Raw genomic sequence first — 24,657 nt, forward strand, 5'->3', positions numbered from 1 at the left:
ACAACAACAAGAACAACAACAACAAGAATAAAAACAACAACAAGAACAACAAGAACAACAAGAACAACAAGAAAAGGAAAACAACAAGAACAACAAGAACAAGAACAACAAGAACAACAAGAACAAGAACAACAGGAACAACAACAACAAGGACAACAAGAACAACAACAACAAGATCAACAAGAACAACAAGAACAAGTACAACAAGATCAACAAGAACAACAGCAACAAGAACAACAAGAACAAGAAGAACAACAAGAACAACAAGAACAACAAGAGCAACAAGAGCAACAAGAACAAGAAGAACAACAAGAACAACAAGAACAACAAGAACAACAAGAACAACAAGAACAAGAACAACAACATCAAGCAGAACAACAACGACATGAACAACATGAACAACAACAACAACAAGGACAACAAGAACAAGAAGAACCAAAAGAGCAACAAGAACAACAAGAACAACGAGAACAACGAGGACAACAAGAACAACAAGAACAACAAGAACAACAAGAACATCAAGAACAACAAGAACAACAAGAACAACAACAACAAGAACAACAAGAACAACAAGAACAACAAGAGCAACAAGAGCAACAAGATCAACAAGACCAACGAGAACAACGAGAACAACGAGAACAACGGAAACAACGAGAACAACAAGAGCAACAAAAGCAACAAGAGCAACAAGAACAACAAGAACAACAACAACAACAAGAACAACAAGAACAAGAATAACAAGAACAACAACAACAAGAACAACAACAACAAGAACAACAAGAACAACAAGAACAACAAGAACAAGAAGAACAACAAGAACAACAACAACATGAACAACAAGAGCAACAACAACCAGAACAACAAGAACAACAACAACAAGTACAACAAGAACAAGAACGACAAGAACAACAAGAACAACAGGAACAAGAACGACAAGAACAACAAGAACAACAAGAACAACAGGAACAACAGGAACAGCAAGAACAACAAGAACAACAAGAACAACATGAACAACAAGAGCAACAAGAACAACAAGAACAACAAAAACAAGAAGAACAACAAGAACAACAACAACTACAGCAACAACAAGGACGACAACAACAAGAACAACAACAACAAGAATAACAACAACAACAAGAACAACAAGAACAACAAGAACAGCAAGAACAACAAGAACAACAAGAACAACAAGAGCAACAAGAACAACAAGAACAACAAGAAGAACAAGAACAACAAGAACAACAAGAACGACAAGAACAACAAGAACAACAACAACGACAAGAACAACAACAACAAGAAGAAGAAGAACAAGAACAACAGGAACAACAAGAACAACAAGAACAACAAGAACAACAAGAACAACAAGAGCAACAAGAACAACAAGAACAACAAGAACAACAAGAGCAACAAGAACAACAAGAACAACAAGAACAAGAACAACAACATCTACCAGAACCACAACAACATGAACAACAAGAACAACAACAACAACAACAAGAACAACAAGAACAAGAACAACGGGAACAACAACAGCAAGAACAACAAGGACAAAAAGAATAACAAGAACAAGAAGAACAACAAGAACAACAAGAGCAACAAGAGCAACAATAACAACAAGAACAACAAGAACATCAAGAACAACAAGAAAAACAAGAACAACAAGAACAACTAGAACAAGAAGAAAAACAAGAACGACAAGAACAACAAGAACAACAACAGCAACAACAACAACAAGGACAACAAGAGCAACAAGAACAAAAAGAACAACAAGAACAACAAGAACAACGAGAACAACGAGAACATCGAGAACAACAAGAACAACAAGAACAACAAGAGCAACAAGAACAACAAGAGCAACAAGAACAACAAGAGCAACAAGAACAACAAGAGCAACAAGAGCAACAAGAACAACAAGAACAACAAGAAGAACAAGAACAACAAGAACAACAAGAACAACAAGAACAACAAGAACAACAAGAACAACAAGAACAACAAGAACAACAAGAACAACAAGAACAACAAGAACAACAAGAACAACAACAGCAAGAGCAACAAGAACAACAAGACCAACAAGAACAACAAGAACAACAAGAGCAACAAGAACAACAAGAACAACAAGAACAACAAGAGCAACAAGAACAACAAGAACAACAAGAACAAGAACAACAACATCTATCAGAACCACAACAACATGAACAACAAGAACAACAACAACAACAACAACAACAACAAGAACAACAAGAACAAGAACAACGGGAACAACAACAGCAAGAACAACAAGGACAAAAAGAATAACAAGAACAAGAAGAACAACAAGAACAACAAGAGCAACAAGAGCAACAATAACAACAAGAACAACAAGAACAACAAGAACAACAAGAGCAACAAGAGCAACAATAACAACAAGAACAACAAGAACAACAAGAACAACAAGAACAACAAGAAAAACAAGAACAACAAGAACAACTAGAACAACAAGAAAAACAAGAACGACAGGAACAACAAGAACAACAACAGCAACAACAACAACAAGGACAACAAGAACAAAAAGAACAACAAGAACAACAAGAACAACGAGAACAACGAGAACAACGAGAACAACGAGAGCAACGACAACAACGAGAACAACGAGAACAACAAGAACAACAAGAACAACAAGAACATCAAGAACAACAAGAACAACAAGAACAACAAGAACAACAAGAACAACAAGAACAACAAGAACAACAAGAACAACAAGAACAACAAGAACAACAAGAACAACAGGAACAACAAGAACAACAAGAACAACAAGAACAACAAGAGCAACAAGAGCAACAATAACAACAAGAACAACAAGAACATCAAGCACAACAAGAAAAACAAGAACAAGAACAACAACATCAACCAGAACAACAACAACATGAACAACAAGAACAACAACAGCAACAACAACAACAACAAGGACAACAAGAACAACAAGAACAACAACATCAACCAGAACAACAACAACATGAACAACAAGAACAACAACAGCAACAACAACAGCAAGAACAACAAGAACAACAAGAACAACAAGAACAACAACAACAAGATCAACAAGAACAACAAGAACAACAGCAACATGAACAACAAGAACAACAAGAACAACAAGAACAACAAGAACAACAAGAACAACAAGAACAACAAGAACAACAAGAACAACAAGAACAACAAGAACAACAACAACGACAACAACAACAAGAACAAGAACAACAGGAACAACAACAGCAAGAACAACAAGAACAACAAGAACAACAAGAGCAACAAGAACAACAAGAGCAACAAGAACAACAACAGCAACAAGAACAACAAGAACAACAAGAACAAGAACAACAACATCTACCAGAACCACAACAACATGAACAACAAGAACAACAACAACAACAACATCAACAACAACAAGAACAACAAGAACAAGAACAACGGGAACAACAACAGCAAGAACAACAAGGACAAAAAGAATAACAAGAACAAGAAGAACAACAAGAACAACAAGAACAAAAAGAACAACAAGAACAACAAGAACAACAAGAACAACGAGAACAACGAGAACAACGAGAACAACGAGAACAACGAGAACAACGAGAACAACGAGAACAACGAGAACAACGAGAACAACGAGAACAACGAGGACAACAAGAACAACAAGAACAACAAGAACAACAAGAACAACAACAACAAGAACAACAAGAACAACAAGAACAACAAGAACAACAAGAGCAACAAGATCAACAAGGACAACGAGAACAACGAGAACAACGAGAACAACGGAAACAACGAGAACAACAAGAGCAACAAAAGCAACAAGAGCAACAAGAACAACAAGAACAACAACAACAACAAGAACAACAAGAACAAGAATAACAAGAACAACAACAACAAGAACAACAACAACAAGAGCAACAAGAACAACAAGAACAGTAAGAACAACAAGAAGAACAATAAGAACAAGAAGAAGAAGAACAACAAGAATAACAAGAGCAACAACAAGAAGAAGAACATCAAGAACAACAAGAACAACAAGAACAACAAGAACAACAAGAACAACAAGATCAACAAGAACAACAAGAACAACAAGAACAACAAGAACAACAAGAACAACAAGAACAACAAGAACAACAAGAACAACAAGAACAACAAGAACAACAAGAACAACAAGAACAACAAGAACAACAAGAACAACAAGAACAACAAGAACAACAAGAACAACAAGAACAACAAGAACAACAAGAACAACAAGAACAACAAGAACAGCAAGAACAACAAGAACAACAAGAACAACAAGAACAACAAGAACAACAACAACATGAACAACAAGAGCAACAACAACCAGAACAACAAGAACAACAACAACAAGTACAACAAGAACAAGAACGACAAGAACAACAAGAACAACAGGAACAAGAACGACAAGAACAACAAGAACAACAAGAACAACAGGAACAACAGGAACAACAGGAACAACAAGAACAACAAGAACAACAAGAACAACATGAACAACAAGAGCAACAAGAACAACAAGAACAACAAAAACAAGAAGAACAACAAGAACAACAACAACTACAGCAACAACAAGGACGACAACAACAAGAACAACAACAACAAGAATAAAAACAACAACAAGAACAACAAGAACAACAAGAACAACAAGAACAAGAAAAACAACAAGAACAACAAGAACAAGAACAACAAGAACAACAAGAACAAGAACAACAGGAACAACAACAACAAGGACAACAAGAACAACAACAACAAGATCAACAAGAACAACAAGAACAAGTACAACAAGATCAACAAGAACAACAGCAACAAGAACAACAAGAACAAGAAGAACAACAAGAACAACAAGAACAACAAGAGCAACAAGAGCAACAAGAACAAGAAGAACAACAAGAACAACAAGAACAACAAGAACAACAAGAACAACAAGAACAAGAACAACAACATCAAGCAGAACAACAACGACATGAACAACATGAACAACAACAACAACAAGGACAACAAGAACAAGAAGAACCAAAAGAGCAACAAGAACAACAAGAACAACGAGAACAACGAGAGCAACGAGAACAACGGAAACAATGAGAACAACTAGAGCAACAAAAGCAACAAGATCAACAAGAACAACAAGAACAACAAGAACAACAAGAACAACAAGAACAACTAGAACAACAAGAAAACCAAGAACGACAAGAACAACAAGAACAACAAGAACAACAACAGCAACAACAACAACAAGGACAACAAGAACAACAAGAACAAAAAGAACAATAAGAACAACAAGAACAACTAGAACAACGAGAACAACGAGAACAACGAGAACAACGAGAACAACGAGAACAACGAGAGCAACGAGGACAACAAGAACAACAAGAACAACAAGAACAACAAGAACATCAAGAACAACAAGAACAACAAGAACAACAACAACAAGAACAACAAGAACAACAAGAACAACAAGAGCAACAAGAGCAACAAGATCAACAAGACCAACGAGAACAACGAGAACAACGAGAACAACGGAAACAACGAGAACAACAAGAGCAACAAAAGCAACAAGAGCAACAAGAACAACAAGAACAACAACAACAACAAGAACAACAAGAACAAGAATAACAAGAACAACAACAACAAGAACAACAACAACAAGAACAACAAGAACAACAAGAACAACAAGAACAAGAAGAACAACAAGAACAACAACAACATGAACAACAAGAGCAACAACAACCAGAACAACAAGAACAACAACAACAAGTACAACAAGAACAAGAACGACAAGAACAACAAGAACAACAGGAACAAGAACGACAAGAACAACAAGAACAACAAGAACAACAGGAACAACAGGAACAACAAGAACAACAAGAACAACAAGAACAACATGAACAACAAGAGCAACAAGAACAACAAGAACAACAAAAACAAGAAGAACAACAAGAACAACAACAACTACAGCAACAACAAGGACGACAACAACAAGAACAACAACAACAAGAATAACAACAACAACAAGAACAACAAGAACAACAAGAACAACAAGAACAAGAAAAACAACAAGAACAACAAGAACAAGAACAACAAGAACAACAAGAACAAGAACAACAGGAACAACAACAACAAGGACAACAAGAACAACAACAACAAGATCAACAAGAACAACAAGAACAAGTACAACAAGATCAACAAGAACAACAGCAACAAGAACAACAAGAACAAGAAGAACAACAAGAACAACAAGAACAACAAGAGCAACAAGAGCAACAAGAACAAGAAGAACAACAAGAACAACAAGATCAACAAGAACAACAAGAACAGCAAGAACAGCAAGAACAACAAGAACAACAAGAACAACAAGAACAACAAGAACAACAAGAACAACAAGAACAACAAGAACAACAAGAACAACAAGAACAACAAGAACAACAAGAACAACAAGAACAACAAGAGCAACAAGAACAACAAGAACAACAAGAAGAACAAGAACAACAAGAACAACAAGAACGACAAGAACAACAAGAACAACAACAACAACAAGAACAACAACAACAAGAAGAAGAAGAACAAGAGCAACAGGAACAACAAGAACAACAAGAACAACAAGAACAACAAGAACAACAAGAACAACAAGAGCAACAAGAACAACAAGAACAACAAGAACAACAAGAGCAACAAGAACAACAAGAACAACAAGAACAAGAACAACAACATCTACCAGAACCACAACAACATGAACAACAAGAACAACAACAACAACAACAACAAGAACAACAAGAACAAGAACAACGGGAACAACAACAGCAAGAACAACAAGGACAAAAAGAATAACAAGAACAAAAAGAACAACAAGAACAACAAGAACAACGAGAACAACGAGAGCATCGAGAACAACAAGAACAACAAGAACAACAAGAGCAACAAGAACAACAAGAGCAACAAGAACAACAAGAGCAACAAGAACAACAAGAGCAACAAGAGCAACAAGAACAACAAGAACAACAAGAACAACAAGAACAACAAGAACAACAAGAACAACAAGAACAACAAGAACAACAAGAACAACAAGAACAACAAGAACAACAAGAACAACAAGAACAACAAGAACAACAAGAACAACAAGAACAACAACAGCAAGAACAACAAGAACAACAAGAACAACAAGAACAACAAGAACAACAAGAACAACAAGAACAACAAGAGCAACAAGAACAACAAGAACAACAAGAACAAGAACAACAACATCTATCAGAACAACAAGAACAAGAACAACAACATCTATCAGAACCACAACAACATGAACAACAAGAACAACAACAACAACAACAACAACAACAACAACAACAAGAACAAGAACAACGGGAACAACAACAGCAAGAACAACAAGGACAAAAAGAATAACAAGAACAAGAAGAACAACAAGAACAACAAGAGCAACAAGAGCAACAATAACAACAAGAACAACAAGAACAACAAGAACAACAAGAGCAACAAGAGCAACAATAACAACAAGAACAACAAGAACAACAAGAACAACAAGAACATCAAGAACAACAAGAACAACAAGAACAACAGGAACAACAAGAACAACAAGAACAACAAGAACAACAAGAACAACAAGAACAACAAGAACAACAAGAACAACAGGAACAACAAGAACAACAGGAACAACAAGAACAACAAGAACAACAAGAACAACAAGAGCAACAAGAGCAACAATAACAACAAGAACAACAAGAACATCAAGCACAACAAGAAAAACAAGAACAAGAACAACAACATCAACCAGAACAACAACAACATGAACAACAAGAACAACAACAGCAACAACAACAACAACAAGGACAACAAGAACAACAAGAACAACAAGAACAACAAGAACAACAAGAACAACAAGAACAACAAGAACAACAAGAACAACAAGAACAACAAGAACAACAAGAACAACAAGAACAACAAGAACAACAAGAACAACAAGAACAACAAGAACAACAAGAACAACAACAACGACAACAACAACAAGAACAAGAACAACAGGAACAACAACAGCAAGAACAACAAGAACAACAAGAACAACAAGAGCAACAAGAACAACAAGAGCAACAAGAACAACAAGAGCAACAAGAACAACAAGAACAACAAGAACAAGAACAACAACATCTACCAGAACCACAACAACATGAACAACAAGAACAACAACAACAACAACATCAACAACAACAAGAACAACAAGAACAAGAATAACAAGAACAACAACAACAAGATCAACAAGAACAACAAGGACAACAGCAACATGAACAACAAGAACAACAAGAACAACAAGAACAACAAGAACAACAAGAACAACAAGAACAACAAGAACAACAAGAACAACAAGAACAACAAGAACAACAAGAACAACAAGAACAACAAGAACAACAAGAACAACAAGAACAACAAGAACAACAAGAACAACAAGAACAACAAGAACAACAAGAACAACAAGAACAACAAGAGCAACAAGAACAACAAGAGCAACAAGAACAACAAGAGCAACAAGAACAACAAGAACAACAAGAACAAGAACAACAACATCTACCAGAACCACAACAACATGAACAACAAGAACAACAACAACAACAACATCAACAACAACAAGAACAACAAGAACAAGAATAACAAGAACAACAACAACAAGAACAACAACAACAAGAACAACAAGAACAACAAGAACAGTAAGAACAACAAGAAGTACAATAAGAACAAGAAGAAGAAGAACAACAAGAATAACAAGAGCAACAACAAGAAGAAGAACATCAAGAACAACAAGAACAACAAGAACAACAAGAACAACAAGAACAACAAGAACAACAAGAACAACGAGAACAACGAGAACAACAAGAACAACGAGAACAACAAGAACAACAAGAAAAACAAGAACAACAACAGCAACAACAACAACAAGGACAACAAGAACAACAAGAACAAAAAGAACAACAAGAACAACAAGAACAACAAGAACAACGAGAACAACGAGAACAACGAGAACAACGAGAACAACGAGAACAACGAGAACAACGAGGACAACCAGAACAACAAGAACAACAAGAACAACAAGAGCAACAAGATCAACAAGGACAACGAGAACAACGAGAACAACGAGAACAACGGAAACAACGAGAACAACAAGAGCAACAAAAGCAACAAGAGCAACAAGAACAACAAGAACAACAAGAACAACGAGAACAACGGAAACAACGAGAACAACAAGAGCAACAAAAGCAACAAGAGCAACAAGAACAACAAGAACAACAAGAACAACAACAACAACAAGAACAACAAGAACAAGTATAACAAGACCAACAACAACAAGAACAACAACAACAAGAGCAACAAGAACAACAAGAACAGTAAGAACAACAAGAAGAACAATAAGAACAAGAAGAAGAAGAACAACAAGAATAACAAGAGCAACAACAAGAAGAAGAACATCAAGAACAACAAGAACAACAAGAACAACAAGAACAACAAGAACAACAAGAACAACAAGAACAACAAGAACAACAAGAACAACAAGAACAACAAGAACAACAAGATCAACAAGAACAACAAGAACAACAAGAACAACAAGAACAACAAGAACAACAAGAACAACAAGAAAAACAAGAACAACAAGAACAACAAGAACAACAAGAACAACAAGAACAACAAGAACAACAAGAACAACAAGAACAACAAGAACAACAAGAACAACAAGAACAACAAGAACAACAAGAACAACAAGAACAACAAGAACAACAAGAACAACAAGAACAACAAGAACAACACGAACAACAAGAACAACAAGAACAACAAGAACAACAAGAACAACAAGAACAACAAGAACAACAAGAACAACCAGAACAACAAGAACAACAAGAACAACAAGAACAACAAGAACAACAAGAACAACAAGAACAACAAGAACAACAAGAACAACAAGAACAACAAGAACAACAAGAACAACAAGAACAACAAGAACAACAAGAACAAGTAGAACAACAAGAACAACAACAACATGAACAACAAGAGCAACAACAACCAGAACAACAAGAACAACAACAACAAGTACAACAAGAACAAGAACGACAAGAACAACAAGAACAACAGGAACAAGAACGACAAGAACAACAAGAACAACAGGAACAACAGGAACAACAAGAACAACAAGAACAACAAGAACAACAAGAACAACATGAACAACAAGAGCAACAAGAACAACAAGAACAACAAAAACAAGAAGAACAACAAGAACAACAACAACTACAGCAACAACAAGGACGACAACAACAAGAACAACAACAACAAGAATAAAAACAACAACAAGAACAACAAGAACAACAAGAACAACAAGAACAAGAAAAACAACAAGAACAACAAGAACAAGAACAACAAGAACAACAAGAACAAGAACAACAGGATCAACAACAACAAGGACAACAAGAACAACAACAACAAGATCAACAAGAACAACAAGAACAAGTACAACAAGATCAACAAGAACAACAGCAACAAGAACAACAAGAACAAGAAGAACAACAAGAACAACAAGAACAACAAGAGCAACAAGAGCAACAAGAACAAGAAGAACAACAAGAACAACAAGAACAACAAGAACAACAAGAACAACAAGAACAAGAACAACAACATCAAGCAGAACAACAACGACATGAACAACATGAACAACAACAACAACAAGGACAACAAGAACAAGAAGAACCAAAAGAGCAACAAGAACAACAAGAACAACGAGAACAACGAGAACAACGAGAGCAACGAGAACAACGGAAACAATGAGAACAACTAGAGCAGCAAAAGCAACAAGATCAACAAGAACAACAAGAACAACAAGAACAACAAGAACAACTAGAACAACAAGAAAACCAAGAACGACAAGAACAACAAGAACAACAAGAACAACAACAGCAATAACAACAACAAGGACAACAAGAACAACAAGAACAAAAAGAACAACAAGAACAACAAGAACAACTAGAACAACGAGAACAACGAGAACAACGAGAACAACGAGAACAAGAACAACGGGAACAACAACAGCAAGAACAACAAGGACAAAAAGAATAACAAGAACAAGAAGAACAACAAGAACAACAAGAGCAACAAGAGCAACAATAACAACAAGAACAACAAGAACAACAAGAACAACAAGAGCAACAAGAGCAACAATAACAACAAGAACAACAAGAACAACAAGAACAACAAGAACAACAAGAAAAACAAGAACAACAAGAACAACTAGAACAACAAGAAAAACAAGAACGACAGGAACAACAAGAACAACAACAGCAACAACAACAACAAGGACAACAAGAACAAAAAGAACAACAAGAACAACAAGAACAACGAGAACAACGAGAACAACGAGAACAACGAGAGCAACGACAACAACGAGAACAACGAGAACAACAAGAACAACAAGAACAACAAGAACATCAAGAACAACAAGAACAACAAGAACAACAAGAACAACAAGAACAACAAGAACAACAAGAACAACAAGAACAACAAGAACAACAAGAACAACAAGAACAACAAGAACAACAGGAACAACAAGAACAACAAGAACAACAAGAACAACAAGAGCAACAAGAGCAACAATAACAACAAGAACAACAAGAACATCAAGCACAACAAGAAAAACAAGAACAAGAACAACAACATCAACCAGAACAACAACAACATGAACAACAAGAACAACAACAGCAACAACAACAACAACAAGGACAACAAGAACAACAAGAACAACAACATCAACCAGAACAACAACAACATGAACAACAAGAACAACAACAGCAACAACAACAGCAAGAACAACAAGAACAACAAGAACAACAAGAACAACAACAACAAGATCAACAAGAACAACAAGAACAACAGCAACATGAACAGTAAGAACAACAAGAAGAACAATAAGAACAAGAAGAAGAAGAACAACAAGAATAACAAGAGCAACAACAAGAAGAAGAACATCAAGAACAACAAGAACAACAAGAACAACAAGAACAACAAGAACAACAAGAACAACAAGAACAACAAGAACAACAAGAACAACAAGAACAACAAGAACAACAAGAACAACAAGAACAACAAGAACAACAAGAACAACAAGAACAACAAAAACAACAAGAACAACAAGAAAAACAAGAACAACAAGAACAACAAGAACAACAAGAACAACAAGAACAACAAGAACAACAAGAACAACAAGAACAACAAGAACAACAAGAACAACAAGAACAACAAGAACAACAAGAACAACAAGAACAACAAGAACAACAAGAACAACAAGAACAACAAGAACAACAAGAACAACAAGAACAACACGAACAACAAGAACAACAAGAACAACAAGAACAACAAGAACAACAAGAACAACAAGAACAACAAGAACAACCAGAACAACAAGAACAACAAGAACAACAAGAACAACAAGAACAACAAGAACAACAAGAACAACAAGAACAACAAGAACAACAAGAACAACAAGAACAACAAGAACAACAAGAACAACAAGAACAACAAGAACAAGTAGAACAACAAGAACAACAACAACATGAACAACAAGAGCAACAACAACCAGAACAACAAGAACAACAACAACAAGTACAACAAGAACAAGAACGACAAGAACAACAAGAACAACAGGAACAAGAACGACAAGAACAACAAGAACAACAGGAACAACAGGAACAACAAGAACAACAAGAACAACAAGAACAACAAGAACAACATGAACAACAAGAGCAACAAGAACAACAAGAACAACAAAAACAAGAAGAACAACAAGAACAACAACAACTACAGCAACAACAAGGACGACAACAACAAGAACAACAACAACAAGAATAAAAACAACAACAAGAACAACAAGAACAACAAGAACAACAAGAACAAGAAAAACAACAAGAACAACAAGAACAAGAACAACAAGAACAACAAGAACAAGAACAACAGGATCAACAACAACAAGGACAACAAGAACAACAACAACAAGATCAACAAGAACAACAAGAACAAGTACAACAAGATCAACAAGAACAACAGCAACAAGAACAACAAGAACAAGAAGAACAACAAGAACAACAAGAACAACAAGAGCAACAAGAGCAACAAGAACAAGAAGAACAACAAGAACAACAAGAACAACAAGAACAACAAGAACAACAAGAACAAGAACAACAACATCAAGCAGAACAACAACGACATGAACAACATGAACAACAACAACAACAAGGACAACAAGAACAAGAAGAACCAAAAGAGCAACAAGAACAACAAGAACAACGAGAACAACGAGAACAACGAGAGCAACGAGAACAACGGAAACAATGAGAACAACTAGAGCAGCAAAAGCAACAAGATCAACAAGAACAACAAGAACAACAAGAACAACAAGAACAACTAGAACAACAAGAAAACCAAGAACGACAAGAACAACAAGAACAACAAGAACAACAACAGCAATAACAACAACAAGGACAACAAGAACAACAAGAACAAAAAGAACAACAAGAACAACAAGAACAACTAGAACAACGAGAACAACGAGAACAACGAGAACAACGAGAACAAGAACAACGGGAACAACAACAGCAAGAACAACAAGGACAAAAAGAATAACAAGAACAAGAAGAACAACAAGAACAACAAGAGCAACAAGAGCAACAATAACAACAAGAACAACAAGAACAACAAGAACAACAAGAGCAACAAGAGCAACAATAACAACAAGAACAACAAGAACAACAAGAACAACAAGAACAACAAGAAAAACAAGAACAACAAGAACAACTAGAACAACAAGAAAAACAAGAACGACAGGAACAACAAGAACAACAACAGCAACAACAACAACAAGGACAACAAGAACAAAAAGAACAACAAGAACAACAAGAACAACGAGAACAACGAGAACAACGAGAACAACGAGAGCAACGACAACAACGAGAACAACGAGAACAACAAGAACAACAAGAACAACAAGAACATCAAGAACAACAAGAACAACAAGAACAACAAGAACAACAAGAACAACAAGAACAACAAGAACAACAAGAACAACAAGAACAACAAGAACAACAAGAACAACAGGAACAACAAGAACAACAAGAACAACAAGAACAACAAGAGCAACAAGAGCAACAATAACAACAAGAACAACAAGAACATCAAGCACAACAAGAAAAACAAGAACAAGAACAACAACATCAACCAGAACAACAACAACATGAACAACAAGAACAACAACAGCAACAACAACAACAACAAGGACAACAAGAACAACAAGAACAACAACATCAACCAGAACAACAACAACATGAACAACAAGAACAACAACAGCAACAACAACAGCAAGAACAACAAGAACAACAAGAACAACAAGAACAACAACAACAAGATCAACAAGAACAACAAGAACAACAGCAACATGAACAACAAGAACAACAAGAACAACAAGAACAACAAGAACAACAAGAACAACAAGAACAACAAGAACAACAAGAACAACAAGAACAACAAGAACAACAAGAACAACAAGAACAACAAGAACAACAAGAACAACAAGAACAACAAGAACAACAAGAACAACAAGAACAACAACAACGACAACAACAACAAGAACAAGAACAACAGGAACAACAACAGCAAGAACAACAAGAACAACAAGAACAACAAGAGCAACAAGAACAACAAGAGCAACAAGAACAACAAGAGCAACAAGAACAACAAGAACAACAAGAACAAGAACAACAACATCTACCAGAACCACAACAACATGAACAACAAGAACAACAACAACAACAACATCAACAACAACAAGAACAACAAGAACAAGAACAACGGGAACAACAACAGCAAGAACAACAAGGACAAAAAGAATAACAAGAACAAGAAGAACAACAAGAACAACAAGAACAAAAAGAACAACAAGAACAACAAGAACAACAAGAACAACGAGAACAACGAGAACAACGAGAACAACGAGAACAACGAGAACAACCAGAACAACAAGAACAACAAGAACAACAAGAAAAACAAGAACAACAACAGCAACAACAACAACAAGGACAACAAGAACAACAAGAACAAAAAGAACAACAAGAACAACAAGAACAACAAGGACAACGAGAACAACGAGAACAACGAGAACAACGAGAACAACGAGAACAACGAGAACAACGAGGACAACAAGAACAACAAGAACAACAAGAACAACAAGAACATCAAGAACAACAAGAACAACAAGAACAACAACAACAAGAACAACAAGAACAACAAGAACAACAAGAACAACAAGAGCAACAAGATCAACAAGGACAACGAGAACAACGAGAACAACGAGAACAACGGAAACAACGAGAACAACAAGAGCAACAAAAGCAACAAGAGCAACAAGAACAACAAGAACAACAACAACAACAAGAACAACAAGAACAACAAGAACAACAAGAACAACAAGAACAACAAGAACAACAAGAACAACAAGAACAACAACAACGACAACAACAACAAGAACAAGAACAACAGGAACAACAACAGCAAGAACAACAAGAACAACAAGAACAACAAGAGCAACAAGAACAACAAGAGCAACAAGAACAACAAGAGCAACAAGAACAACAAGAACAACAAGAACAAGAACAACAACATCTACCAGAACCACAACAACATGAACAACAAGAACAACAACAACAACAACATCAACAACAACAAGAACAACAAGAACAAGAACAACGGGAACAACAACAGCAAGAACAACAAGGACAAAAAGAATAACAAGAACAAGAAGAACAACAAGAACAACAAGAACAAAAAGAACAACAAGAACAACAAGAACAACAAGAACAACGAGAACAACGAGAACAACGAGAACAACGAGAACAACGAGAACAACCAGAACAACAAGAACAACAAGAACAACAAGAAAAACAAGAACAACAACAGCAACAACAACAACAAGGACAACAAGAACAACAAGAACAAAAAGAACAACAAGAACAACAAGAACAACAAGGACAACGAGAACAACGAGAACAACGAGAACAACGAGAACAACGAGAACAACGAGAACAACGAGGACAACAAGAACAACAAGAACAACAAGAACAACAAGAACATCAAGAACAACAAGAACAACAAGAACAACAACAACAAGAACAACAAGAACAACAAGAACAACAAGAACAACAAGAGCAACAAGATCAACAAGGACAACGAGAACAACGAGAACAACGAGAACAACGGAAACAACGAGAACAACAAGAGCAACAAAAGCAACAAGAGCAACAAGAACAACAAGAACAACAACAACAACAAGAACAACAAGAACAAGAATAACAAGAACAACAACAACAAGAACAACAACAACAAGAGCAACAAGAACAACAAGAACAGTAAGAACAACAAGAAGAACAATAAGAACAAGAAGAAGAAGAACAACAAGAATAACAAGAGCAACAACAAGAAGAAGAACATCAAGAACAACAAGAACAACAAGAACAACAAGAACAACAAGAACAACAAGATCAACAAGAACAACAAGAACAACAAGAACAACAAGAACAACAAGAACAACAAGAACAACAAGAACAACAAGAACAACAAGAACAACAAGAACAACAAGAACAACAAGAACAACAAGAACAACAAGAACAACAAGAACAACAAGAACAACAAGAACAACAAGAACAACAAGAACAACAAGAACAACAAGAACAACAAGAACAGCAAGAACAACAAGAACAACAAGAACAACAAGAACAACAAGAACAACAACAACATGAACAACAAGAGCAACAACAACCAGAACAACAAGAACAACAACAACAAGTACAACAAGAACAAGAACGACAAGAACAACAAGAACAACAGGAACAAGAACGACAAGAACAACAAGAACAACAAGAACAACAGGAACAACAGGAACAACAGGAACAACAAGAACAACAAGAACAACAAGAACAACATGAACAACAAGAGCAACAAGAACAACAAGAACAACAAAAACAAGAAGAACAACAAGAACAACAACAACTACAGCAACAACAAGGACGACAACAACAAGAACAACAACAACAAGAATAAAAACAACAACAAGAACAACAAGAACAACAAGAACAACAAGAACAAGAAAAACAACAAGAACAACAAGAACAAGAACAACAAGAACAACAAGAACAAGAACAACAGTAACAACAACAACAAGGACAACAAGAACAACAACAACAAGATCAACAAGAACAACAAGAACAAGTACAACAAGATCAACAAGAACAACAGCAACAAGAACAACAAGAACAAGAAGAACAACAAGAACAACAAGAACAACAAGAGCAACAAGAGCAACAAGAACAAGAAGAACAACAAGAACAACAAGAACAACAAGAACAACAAGAACAACAAGAACAAGAACAACAACATCAAGCAGAACAACAACGACATGAACAACATGAACAACAACAACAACAAGGACAACAAGAACAAGAAGAACCAAAAGAGCAACAAGAACAACAAGAACAACGAGAACAACGAGAGCAACGAGAACAACGGAAACAATGAGAACAACTAGAGCAACAAAAGCAACAAGATCAACAAGAACAACAAGAACAACAAGAACAACAAGAACAACAAGAACAACTAGAACAACAAGAAAACCAAGAACGACAAGAACAACAAGAACAACAAGAACAACAACAGCAACAACAACAACAAGGACAACAAGAACAACAAGAACAAAAAGAACAATAAGAACAACAAGAACAACTAGAACAACGAGAACAACGAGAACAACGAGAACAACGAGAACAACGAGAACAACGAGAACAACGAGAGCAACGAGGACAACAAGAACAACAAGAACAACAAGAACAACAAGAACATCAAGAACAACAAGAACAACAAGAACAACAACAACAAGAACAACAAGAACAACAAGAACAACAAGAGCAACAAGAGCAACAAGATCAACAAGACCAACGAGAACAACGAGAACAACGAGAACAACGGAAACAACGAGAACAACAAGAGCAACAAAAGCAACAAGAGCAACAAGAACAACAAGAACAACAACAACAACAAGAACAACAAGAACAAGAATAACAAGAACAACAACAACAAGAACAACAACAACAAGAACAACAAGAACAACAAGAACAACAAGAACAAGAAGAACAACAAGAACAACAACAACATGAACAACAAGAGCAACAACAACCAGAACAACAAGAACAACAACAACAAGTACAACAAGAACAAGAACGACAAGAACAACAAGAACAACAGGAACAAGAACGACAAGAACAACAAGAACAACAAGAACAACAGGAACAACAGGAACAACAAGAACAACAAGAACAACAAGAACAACATGAACAACAAGAGCAACAAGAACAACAAGAACAACAAAAACAAGAAGAACAACAAGAACAACAACAACTACAGCAACAACAAGGACGACAACAACAAGAACAACAACAACAAGAATAACAACAACAACAAGAACAACAAGAACAACAAGAACAACAAGAACAAGAAAAACAACAAGAACAACAAGAACAAGAACAACAAGAACAACAAGAACAAGAACAACAGGAACAACAACAACAAGGACAACAAGAACAACAACAACAAGATCAACAAGAACAACAAGAACAAGTACAACAAGATCAACAAGAACAACAGCAACAAGAACAACAAGAACAAGAAGAACAACAAGAACAACAAGAACAACAAGAGCAACAAGAGCAACAAGAACAAGAAGAACAACAAGAACAACAAGATCAACAAGAACAACAAGAACAGCAAGAACAGCAAGAACAACAAGAACAACAAGAACAACAAGAACAACAAGAACAACAAGAACAACAAGAACAACAAGAACAACAAGAACAACAAGAACAACAAGAACAACAAGAGCAACAAGAACAACAAGAACAACAAGAAGAACAAGAACAACAAGAACAACAAGAACGACAAGAACAACAAGAACAACAACAACAACAAGAACAACAACAACAAGAAGAAGAAGAACAAGAACAACAGGAACAACAAGAACAACAAGAACAACAAGAACAACAAGAACAACAAGAACAACAAGAGCAACAAGAACAACAAGAACAACAAGAACAACAAGAGCAACAAGAACAACAAGAACAACAAGAACAAGAACAACAACATCTACCAGAACCACAACAACATGAACAACAAGAACAACAACAACAACAACAACAAGAACAACAAGAACAAGAACAACGGGAACAACAACAGCAAGAACAACAAGGACAAAAAGAATAACAAGAACAAAAAGAACAACAAGAACAACAAGAACAACGAGAACAACGAGAGCATCGAGAACAACAAGAACAACAAGAACAACAAGAGCAACAAGAACAACAAGAGCAACAAGAACAACAAGAGCAACAAGAACAACAAGAGCAACAAGAGCAACAAGAACAACAAGAACAACAAGAACAACAAGAACAACAAGAACAACAAGAACAACAAGAACAACAAGAACAACAAGAACAACAAGAACAACAAGAACAACAAGAACAACAAGAACAACAAGAACAACAAGAACAACAAGAACAACAACAGCAAGAACAACAAGAACAACAAGAACAACAAGAACAACAAGAACAACAAGAACAACAAGAACAACAAGAGCAACAAGAACAACAAGAACAACAAGAACAAGAACAACAACATCTATCAGAACAACAAGAACAAGAACAACAACATCTATCAGAACCACAACAACATGAACAACAAGAACAACAACAACAACAACAACAACAACAACAACAACAAGAACAAGAACAACGGGAACAACAACAGCAAGAACAACAAGGACAAAAAGAATAACAAGAACAAGAAGAACAACAAGAACAACAAGAGCAACAAGAGCAACAATAACAACAAGAACAACAAGAACAACAAGAACAACAAGAGCAACAAGAGCAACAATAACAACAAGAACAACAAGAACAACAAGAACAACAAGAACATCAAGAACAACAAGAACAACAAGAACAACAGGAACAACAAGAACAACAAGAACAACAAGAACAACAAGAACAACAAGAACAACAAGAACAACAAGAACAACAGGAACAACAAGAACAACAGGAACAACAAGAACAACAAGAACAACAAGAACAACAAGAGCAACAAGAGCAACAATAACAACAAGAACAACAAGAACATCAAGCACAACAAGAAAAACAAGAACAAGAACAACAACATCAACCAGAACAACAACAACATGAACAACAAGAACAACAACAGCAACAACAACAACAACAAGGACAACAAGAACAACAAGAACAACAAGAACAACAAGAACAACAAGAACAACAAGAACAACAAGAACAACAAGAACAACAAGAACAACAAGAACAACAAGAACAACAAGAACAACAAGAACAACAAGAACAACAAGAACAACAAGAACAACAACAACGACAACAACAACAAGAACAAGAACAACAGGAACAACAACAGCAAGAACAACAAGAACAACAAGAACAACAAGAGCAACAAGAACAACAAGAGCAACAAGAACAACAAGAGCAACAAGAACAACAAGAACAACAAGAACAAGAACAACAACATCTACCAGAACCACAACAACATGAACAACAAGAACAACAACAACAACAACATCAACAACAACAAGAACAACAAGAACAAGAATAACAAGAACAACAACAACAAGATCAACAAGAACAACAAGGACAACAGCAACATGAACAACAAGAACAACAAGAACAACAAGAACAACAAGAACAACAAGAACAACAAGAACAACAAGAACAACAAGAACAACAAGAACAACAAGAACAACAAGAACAACAAGAACAACAAGAACAACAAGAACAACAAGAACAACAAGAACAACAAGAACAACAAGAACAACAAGAACAACAAGAACAACAAGAACAACAAGAACAACAAGAGCAACAAGAACAACAAGAGCAACAAGAACAACAAGAGCAACAAGAACAACAAGAACAACAAGAACAAGAACAACAACATCTACCAGAACCACAACAACATGAACAACAAGAACAACAACAACAACAACATCAACAACAACAAGAACAACAAGAACAAGAATAACAAGAACAACAACAACAAGAACAACAACAACAAGAACAACAAGAACAACAAGAACAGTAAGAACAACAAGAAGTACAATAAGAACAAGAAGAAGAAGAACAACAAGAATAACAAGAGCAACAACAAGAAGAAGAACATCAAGAACAACAAGAACAACAAGAACAACAAGAACAACAAGAACAACAAGAACAACAAGAACAACGAGAACAACGAGAACAACAAGAACAACGAGAACAACAAGAACAACAAGAAAAACAAGAACAACAACAGCAACAACAACAACAAGGACAACAAGAACAACAAGAACAAAAAGAACAACAAGAACAACAAGAACAACAAGAACAACGAGAACAACGAGAACAACGAGAACAACGAGAACAACGAGAACAACGAGAACAACGAGGACAACCAGAACAACAAGAACAACAAGAACAACAAGAGCAACAAGATCAACAAGGACAACGAGAACAACGAGAACAACGAGAACAACGGAAACAACGAGAACAACAAGAGCAACAAAAGCAACAAGAGCAACAAGAACAACAAGAACAACAAGAACAACAAGAACAACAAGAACAACAAGAACAACAAGAACAACAAGAACAACAACAGCAAGAACAACAAGAACAACAAGAACAACAAGAACAACAAGAACAACAAGAACAACAAGAACAACAAGAGCAACAAGAACAACAAGAACAACAAGAACAAGAACAACAACATCTATCAGAACAACAAGAACAAGAACAACAACATCTATCAGAACCACAACAACATGAACAACAAGAACAACAACAACAACAACAACAACAACAACAACAACAAGAACAAGAACAACGGGAACAACAACAGCAAGAACAACAAGGACAAAAAGAATAACAAGAACAAGAAGAACAACAAGAACAACAAGAGCAACAAGAGCAACAATAACAACAAGAACAACAAGAACAACAAGAACAACAAGAGCAACAAGAGCAACAATAACAACAAGAACAACAAGAACAACAAGAACAACAAGAACATCAAGAACAACAAGAACAACAAGAACAACAGGAACAACAAGAACAACAAGAACAACAAGAACAACAAGAACAACAAGAACAACAAGAACAACAAGAACAACAGGAACAACAAGAACAACAGGAACAACAAGAACAACAAGAACAACAAGAACAACAAGAGCAACAAGAGCAACAATAACAACAAGAACAACAAGAACATCAAGCACAACAAGAAAAACAAGAACAAGAACAACAACATCAACCAGAACAACAACAACATGAACAACAAGAACAACAACAGCAACAACAACAACAACAAGGACAACAAGAACAACAAGAACAACAAGAACAACAAGAACAACAAGAACAACAAGAACAACAAGAACAACAAGAACAACAAGAACAACAAGAACAACAAGAACAACAAGAACAACAAGAACAACAAGAACAACAAGAACAACAAGAACAACAACAACGACAACAACAACAAGAACAAGAACAACAGGAACAACAACAGCAAGAACAACAAGAACAACAAGAACAACAAGAGCAACAAGAACAACAAGAGCAACAAGAACAACAAGAGCAACAAGAACAACAAGAACAACAAGAACAAGAACAACAACATCTACCAGAACCACAACAACATGAACAACAAGAACAACAACAACAACAACATCAACAACAACAAGAACAACAAGAACAAGAATAACAAGAACAACAACAACAAGATCAACAAGAACAACAAGGACAACAGCAACATGAACAACAAGAACAACAAGAACAACAAGAACAACAAGAACAACAAGAACAACAAGAACAACAAGAACAACAAGAACAACAAGAACAACAAGAACAACAAGAACAACAAGAACAACAAGAACAACAAGAACAACAAGAACAACAAGAACAACAAGAACAACAAGAACAACAAGAACAACAAGAACAACAAGAACAACAAGAGCAACAAGAACAACAAGAGCAACAAGAACAACAAGAGCAACAAGAACAACAAGAACAACAAGAACAAGAACAACAACATCTACCAGAACCACAACAACATGAACAACAAGAACAACAACAACAACAACATCAACAACAACAAGAACAACAAGAACAAGAATAACAAGAACAACAACAACAAGAACAACAACAACAAGAACAACAAGAACAACAAGAACAGTAAGAACAACAAGAAGTACAATAAGAACAAGAAGAAGAAGAACAACAAGAATAACAAGAGCAACAACAAGAAGAAGAACATCAAGAACAACAAGAACAACAAGAACAACAAGAACAACAAGAACAACAAGAACAACAAGAACAACGAGAACAACGAGAACAACAAGAACAACGAGAACAACAAGAACAACAAGAAAAACAAGAACAACAACAGCAACAACAACAACAAGGACAACAAGAACAACAAGAACAAAAAGAACAACAAGAACAACAAGAACAACAAGAACAACGAGAACAACGAGAACAACGAGAACAACGAGAACAACGAGAACAACGAGAACAACGAGGACAACCAGAACAACAAGAACAACAAGAACAACAAGAGCAACAAGATCAACAAGGACAACGAGAACAACGAGAACAACGAGAACAACGGAAACAACGAGAACAACAAGAGCAACAAAAGCAACAAGAGCAACAAGAACAACAAGAACAACAAGAACAACGAGAACAACGGAAACAACGAGAACAACAAGAGCAACAAAAGCAACAAGAGCAACAAGAACAACAAGAACAACAAGAACAACAACAACAACAAGAACAACAAGAACAAGTATAACAAGACCAACAACAACAAGAACAACAACAACAAGAGCAACAAGAACAACAAGAACAGTAAGAACAACAAGAAGAACAATAAGAACAAGAAGAAGAAGAACAACAAGAATAACAAGAGCAACAACAAGAAGAAGAACATCAAGAACAACAAGAACAACAAGAACAACAAGAACAACAAGAACAACAAGAACAACAAGAACAACAAGAACAACAAGAACAACAAGAACAACAAGAACAACAAGAACAACAAGAACAACAAGAACAACAAGAACAACAAGAACAACAAGAACAACAAGAACAACAAGAACAACAAGAACAACAAGAACAACAAGAACAACAAGAACAACAAGAACAACAAGAACAACAAGAACAACAAGAACAACAAGAACAACAAGAACAACAAGAACAACAAGAACAACAAGAACAACAAGAACAACAAGAACAACAAGAACAACAAGAACAACAAGAACAACAAGAACAACACGAACAACAAGAACAACAAGAACAACAAGAACAACAAGAACAACAAGAACAACAAGAACAACAAGAACAACCAGAACAACAAGAACAACAAGAACAACAAGAACAACAAGAACAACAAGAACAACAAGAACAACAAGAACAACAAGAACAACAAGAACAACAAGAACAACAAGAACAACAAGAACAACAAGAACAA

The sequence above is a fragment of the Megalopta genalis genome, unplaced genomic scaffold (genome assembly GCF_051020955.1).
Source record: "Megalopta genalis isolate 19385.01 unplaced genomic scaffold, iyMegGena1_principal scaffold0029, whole genome shotgun sequence".
NCBI classification, from domain to species: domain Eukaryota; kingdom Metazoa; phylum Arthropoda; class Insecta; order Hymenoptera; family Halictidae; genus Megalopta; species Megalopta genalis.